Here is a 7,930-nt window from a genome sequence, read left to right on the forward strand (position 1 = left end):
TCCTGTTTATGATATTTCGTTATATTTTCCTTTCAACCTCTTGGCGTATTTTATTCCTTAATTTTTGTGTCCATATTTTATACCAATCCAACATCCCACTCTTACCACAAGAAGATTCCCATCACAGGTCAATAAATGATATTTAATCATAGATAAAGGTCTATGTCAAACGATGAACTTGAACTCGGCCCCTTAAATGCGAATGAATATAACGTATGCTAATCTAATCACCACATCTTCTTATTTATAATTAAAAGACTGCAATCACTACAAACTTCTTGATGGACAAATACTCGGAGTTTTATACATATATATTTACAAACTAAATAAATCACAAGTTATAAGATGTTTATCAAATAAGACAAAATCTATCCTTTATATAAATGGGCAAATTGTACAACTTGTTAATAGTATAAAATGCATTCGTACATGATGAAGATATAAAATGTTTCATAATGATATACTATTTATCTTATTGATATAGCTTAAGCTAACAGAGCAACAAATGTTCATTATTCAATGGAAATTCCCATCTCTAGCTTACCAATAGCATGTTCCATTTCCATATTGTCATTTTACACTATAAACAAAGAGACGAACAAAGGCAAAACAAAGTTGATTGAATTGTAGATGATACATCTTTCCAAATGTCACTTCACGTCTGATTTCATCGTGAAAAAATTACCAACAAGAGACGTATTATCTGTTGAAGTTTTATCCTCTGAGGAATCTTTCTAGACAGCATATGTCATGAAAGTGCATACATTTAATTGGTAATATCTATTTCTAAATGTCAACAGTAACAAAGAAAAAAGATAATTCTCTTAGTTTTTGAATGCATAATGATTTTTTTAAAATTATCATTATCATACGCATATGCACTTTATATACTACGGAGAATGTATCAACTCCAATTTTTACACTCAAACGTATAGTAATTAAAAAAGCAGCATAAATTTAAAGTTTTATATCAAATAAATATACGAAACATCTCATTATCTGGCCTGTTAATTCCTACTTAAAATAGTTCAGGCTTTTAACCTCGTATTCAAGCGTCCTTAATAAAATAAATATTTGCCTATTGAAGATGAAGATGCGAAGGAAAACCAATTTGGCAGTTTAATTTGACCTTATATGTTATATCAGGGTTTGGTTGCAATTCATTCTCTTCTAAATGCTGTTAATACAAATTAATAGCACACGAAACATTAGATGATTGATAACGAAAATATCTGTACTAAATTAATTAGGCAAATAACCTGTTCTGATGTCGTAACAATGTGGTTAAATGTCAGTTTTAATCATATATTTTAGATATGTGTCTGTAATTATCGAGCAGTGGTGTGTCTAAATCACAATTAATTTGAAGCGTATAGTGCAAATAAAGAAGTTCATTATCAAAATAACAACACAACTGAAGATTAATTATTTTACATTTTAACTTAAGTTTCGTACATGCAGCGAATGCATACAGAACGAGACCGAAAAAAGAGAGAAAAAATGTTATACGAATATCAAACATGTTTGTAAATCACAAGGAAACAGGCCACAGGGAAGCATGTAATCTTGCGACGAGTTTCAAATATGGAGCAGGGTTTAACTATCCGACCGTAATCCGAGATTGCTCAGATGCTATCAATTATATGGTCATTTTATAAATTTCCCGTTTCAAAACTTTGAATTTTTCGAAAAACTATGGATTTTCTTATCCCAGGAATAGATTACCTTAGACGTATTTCGCACAAAGATTTGGAATTTTGGGTTCTCAATGCTCTTCAACTTTGTACTCTTTTGTGGTTTAATAACTATTTTGATCTGAGTCACTGATGAGTCTTATGTAGACGAAACGCGCGTCTGCGGTATTAAAATATTATCCTGGTACCTTTGATAACTATTCATCTGTTTCTCACCTACTTAAGATTGTTGATTGGTTCTTCGATATATTCCACATTTTTCCAGAACATTACATGATATTTTGATTCCTAACAATCTGTTTTTCTTTTCTCTTGAAAACGGTATTTACCAATATTTTGAATAGCAAATTTCTGATTTCTTTACTAAATTTCGAGCGAGCACAAGAAATAAAAAAATAATCCTACATTCAAAAGTATTGTTGATAATCCTTTTATTGTATTTACTTCATATAAAGCATTGAATGAGAAACAAAACAAAACCCTAATACATTAACTGACTCTGAAGCCATTGAGTGGAACCACAAAATACCCAGAATAACTATAACATATTAGAATAAGGTCTTATGGTTATCAATCATCACCTATAACATATTAGAATAAGGACTTTTGGTTATCAATCATCACCTATAACATATTAGAATAAGGTCTTATGGTTATCAATCATCACCTATAACATATTAGAATAAGGACTTTTGGTTATCAATCATCACCTATAACATATTAGAATAAGGTCTTATGGTTATCAATCATCAACTATAACAAATTAGAATAAGGACGTCTGGTTATCTATCATCACCAAAATCCGACTATCTTACCCATCTGTTAAGTATTTGTGACATTTCTACCTATTATGTCTGTTTGTTTTGTTCACACATCGTTGTCAATATAATGGAATTTGTAGCGACTGTCATACAAGTGAGAGGTTTAGTTACCTAAAAAAAACAGATTATACCCGTATAAAAAATCAGGAATATGACAGTTGTTATCCATTAGTTTGATGTGTTGAGCTTTTAAATTGATTAGGGACTTTCCGTTTTGAATTTCCTCGGAGTTCATTATTTTTTGTGATTATACTTCTTTTAAAGAACGCAATAAACAAAAAATTCATTGGAAAGTAGTGATATCTTAACTCAAGTCAAAAGCATAAAACAACTTAAAAACGATAGAAACACTTCTGTTTTTGAGGGATCCATATATCTCATTCGGATATATCAAGTCAGTCAATTAGACATTAAAAACATTTCAATGACTCGAATAAGAAAATGGTGCGATAAAATATATAGACGATGTTTAGACAACCTTAGTCGTATATGGCACAACTTTTTGAGATTTTGGGTTATCAATGCACTTCAACTTTGTACTTATTTTGCTTTCTAACTATGTTGATTTGAGCATCACTGATGAGTCTTATGTAGACTAAACACTCGTCTGGCGTATTAAATTATAAGCCTGGTACCTTTGATAAATATTAACATCACTTAGTAGATGTCACTGCTGGTAGACGTTCGTCCCCGAGTCGGTCACCAGGCCAGTAGTCAGCATTATGGTGTTGACATGAATATCAATTATATGGTCATTTTTATGAATTTTTCTGTTTGCAAAAGTATGAATTATTCGAAATGCTTATGATTTTCTTATCCAAGCCATAGATAACCTTAGCCGTATTTGGCACACCACTTTGAAATTTTGAGTCATCAACGCTCTTCAATTATGTACTTTTTATGTGGCCTTTTAACTATTTTGATCTGAGCGTCACTGATGAGTCAAATGTAGACGATACGTTCGTCTGGCGTATTGAATCATAAGCCTGGTACCTTTTTATAACTATTTACTGGATCATGCTGCTATAATGTGTTCGCCAAACAAATACATACGTGCCACGAAATAAAAATGACTATCTACAGCAGTAGGTAGATGCCACCATTTATCATTTTATAAATTTTCTGTTTGCAAAAGTCAAATTTATTCGAAATACTAAGGATTTTCTTATCCCGTGCATATAAAACCTTAGCTGTATTTGGCACAACATTTAGGAATTTTGAGCCATCAATGCTCTGCAAATAAACTCATCATAGATACCAGGATTAAATTTTGTACTTACGCCAGACGCGTGTTTCGTCTACGAAAGACTTATCAGTGACGCTCAAATAAAAAAAAAAATGTTTAAAAGGCCAAATAAAGTATGAAGTTGAAGAGCATTGAGGACCAAAAATTCCTAAAAGTTTTACCAAATACAGCTAAGGTAATCTATGCTTGAGGTAGTAAAGCCTTAGTATTTCAAAAATTCAAAATTCAAAGCATCGACCCAGTGGTTGTAAATAAACTCATCATAGATACCAGGATTTAAATTTTGCATTTATGCCACTTTGAACTCTCTAACTATTTCGATCTGAGCGTCACTGATGAGTCTTATGTAGACGAAATGCGCATCGCGCGTATCAGATTATAAGCCTGATACCTTTGATAACTATTTACTGGATCATGCTGCTATAATGTATTCGCCAAACAAATACATACGTGCCACAAAATATAAATGGATGAAATAATCCAAATGGTCAGACGAATGCTAATGTCTCCCGGACGAGTATAGCAAACAGTTTTTTTTCGGGGTATAAACATTACTAATAAACTAAAAACTTTGGTGCTTATGACGATTTCATATAACAAATGTAAAAATAATCCGAAGCCTTTGCGATCTTTCTATTTTCAGATACACATGGGTGACGTCTGTTTGAAATAGTAAAACCATAGATATGCAATATAATTAGTAACTTCTGTATTAAGGATATACTTAATATTTGAAATTAAAAAAAAACAAGAATCTTAATTGATACTATAAGTCGGAAGAGCATTAGTTAAGGAACATATTGAAATTGAGATACAGACTTGGATTTTAATAAATGGCAGGAAAAGACTTACTCGGATTTTAACCTTCTATTTGCAATGATTTAATTTGGGTCTCAAATCGAAAGAAAAGAAATCAAGAATCTACATAAATTTTGGTAAATGACCTATTATGGGCAATTGGAGTAATATGTGAAAAGAAAACGGGGTGTTATGGGGCAAAATATTTTAAACAGTATCGACGGAGAGAAAAAAAAAAGGAGTCCGAACAGCTGACACAATTTCTAAACATTACCATGTACATCATGAAATACAAATACTTAAAGTAATTTAAAATACACAATGTGGTAAAATGTAATTGTTTTAATTGATCTATGATATTAAATGATAACAATTTTATTTTACATACCTTTTTAAACCTTTAATGTCTAGCCGGGTTAATGGTTCAAATTCGATGTTTGCATTAGACAAATTCCGCTTTAAGTTGAGTTTATGGAAACACAGATTCACGACGAACAATGATTTAACGATTATTAATTTACAATAATTTTGTTATTTGCATTATTAGTAAAAATCATTTAAAAGCATTGTTTGAATTGTTATGATTAACGACGTGAAAAATTAAACCGGCTGTTAGATCCATTAAATATACATAAAATACCAACTAAATTTATATTTAATACCATTATATTGCCAATTGGTCATCACGGTGTATTGTTGTATTTGTCTGAAAAAGGGCATTCGAGTATTGAATACAGTCAAGTTGAAAGTTCGCTTAGTTTAAGGTGAGTGAAATAAAATCAATATAGTACATGTATGCCTGTTTGCACTTACGTTTAAGTGAACATTATCATGAATGTAGCTACATAAGGGAAGCTGGTCCCCTGCCCCTTCTAAATCTGCCTTGAAACACTAGTACACTAGAAAGGAAAGGAATAAGCACAAAGCTGATGAAAAATGGCATATTGATTGATGGTCAGCAACATAACACTTCTTATCAAAGTATCACAAACTCATTTATTGGAAGGTACTATTGACAGTAAAAAAGATATACATTCCTAAATAATATACTTAGATATAAACGTATGTGATTTTTTTTCTGCATTTTTATTTGTTAAAAGGGAGAGATGCTATTATCATTTTTTTTGTAGAAAAATAATTCAATTTTGTTTAACCTGTTAGCAATGGTTTAGAATATTAGAACAGAAAAACAAAATGTACACTAATAAACTACAACACTACTTACTATGGAAAATGAAGTAGTAAAAGACATCGTATTATTCATACAAGGAATAAAACATAGTTCTTGTAAACTACTTAGCAATCTAAATCCACCTTATCATAATGTAGATAAACAACCTGAGAATTATTTCTGCACATACCAGTTGATTATAATGAAAATGATCAAAATATTAAATAAATAAAACTGTTTTACTGTTTTTCTTAGATCTAGAAAAATAAATATGCAAAAAAAAGTAAGAGATGCATGAGCTGTATCTGACATACCGTACTATGTCTCAATTAAAGTTTGTATTGAATTTACCCCGGCCTATCAGTAGATCTAGAACAACAGCAGCCATAAAAAAGGTTATATAAATTGTTTTATATGGAACCATAAAGGGTAAAATTCGTTAATGTTGGCCTATAATAAACCTCATGTAGACATTAGCAATTAATTGATTATGGATTGCATAATGTCTAACACGCTAAGTAAACTAGCTCGTAATGTATTAAAAGGTAAATTCATTCAAAAACATATTCGACACAACATTAATTGTGCTTTCAAAAAACAACCAGGTCGTCAAAAAGAGAGAAAAACAATAAACAAACAAAACAATTACAACATGTTATAATTACTTCAGAGGGTGTGCCTTTTACATATCTTCACCAAGTTTCTAAAAATTCAAATGCACAATACCATAGAGAAAGATTGTGGTCGCTGGTTTAAACAAAGAAGGAACAGTTTATAATTTGCAAAAAAACATTGCTCATTACTGCTGGCAACCTATATAAGACAGCCACTTAAGGATATATGCTATGATTTTCAATGAGACAGCTTTCACCAGACCAAGGATAGGGGAACTGTCAATAACAAGAGAGGCCATGCAGAAAAGTCTCGCCTGCTTGACTGGTCAGAAACATTCAAACCTTGATAATTGATCACTGATTTTTTTACATGTAGATCACCAATAAGAATTTATTCAAATTCCAGTATGGTTATAATAAAACGTACTCATTTTACCTTGATTGACATGAACGCCAATGGCTTTATGGTTTGTTTTTAATTTACCTAAACGAATCTACCTAGAGAGTTTTGAATTTCTCTACTCAGATGGATTTGTAATGGAATGAAAATGAAAGATAAGCGAGACGAGCAATTTCAGACTTTGCTCCGTTTTTGTGCTGTCGTAATTGATAACAATTTTATTTTCAGCTAAAACTAGGGTTAATAATCTTTCGAGAAAAATTGACCTTTATTTGACCCTTTTGTTTGTATGTGTTCTCCCACGTTTAATACATAGTTTTTGCTTTCTAAACTTTTTGTGTAGAACATACCTAATGAAGTTTTTTCAAGTAACTTGACATGTGCGATCCTTTTAACTTTGATCATACAAAGGTCTGCTGCTTTTTTAATTATAGAATACAGAGGCCTGTTGTGATTTCAATTAAATCATTCAAAGGCCTGCTGCGAAGATTTTCAAAAAGACAAATGTAGCAATATATTATGGATTGATATATTATTCATTAATTATAACAAACAAAATGTCCCCATTCGTCAAACAAGAGTTCTGTATTTCATAAAGTTACTAAACCAGTTAAGCATTCAGTTACATAACAATTGATATTGTACAATTTTCACTAAAGGTTTATAAAATACAAACGAAAATTTACGACAAATAATATTCCCTAGAGAAATTCTTAAATTATTGTTTTATTTCATGTGTTTTGTTGATATTAAGCTTAGACATTTGCACTTCACTATTTCGTCAGTCGTCTTGAATAATGAGTGTTGGCACAACAGTTTTTGTTTAAGGAAGCAGCTACTACATCTGCTACATTTGCATTTAAATCATTCTTTGCAGTTGTAAATTAAAACATCTTCCGACATTGTTATGTCCATGTTTTTCTCGTAATCTCAATTAGAAAATCGTATCGAAGTGATCATCGAGCCATACTCTGATTCTTTGTCATATACGATGAATAGCAATAACTTCAAATTATACATCTATTGCGTACATTTCTGTAATAAAACAATATCAAAAATTATTTTTGAAAATTACCGAATCTGTGCGCTATAGTTACGATAGCATAATTTGTGAATCACCCAAAAATGACGAGGACGACATGAAGCTTCAAATAACCAGGAGCGAAACAAGTTGTACACGTCAGGA

This window comes from Mytilus galloprovincialis, chromosome 9, assembly GCF_965363235.1.
Source record: "Mytilus galloprovincialis chromosome 9, xbMytGall1.hap1.1, whole genome shotgun sequence".
Classification (NCBI taxonomy): Eukaryota; Metazoa; Mollusca; class Bivalvia; order Mytilida; family Mytilidae; genus Mytilus; species Mytilus galloprovincialis.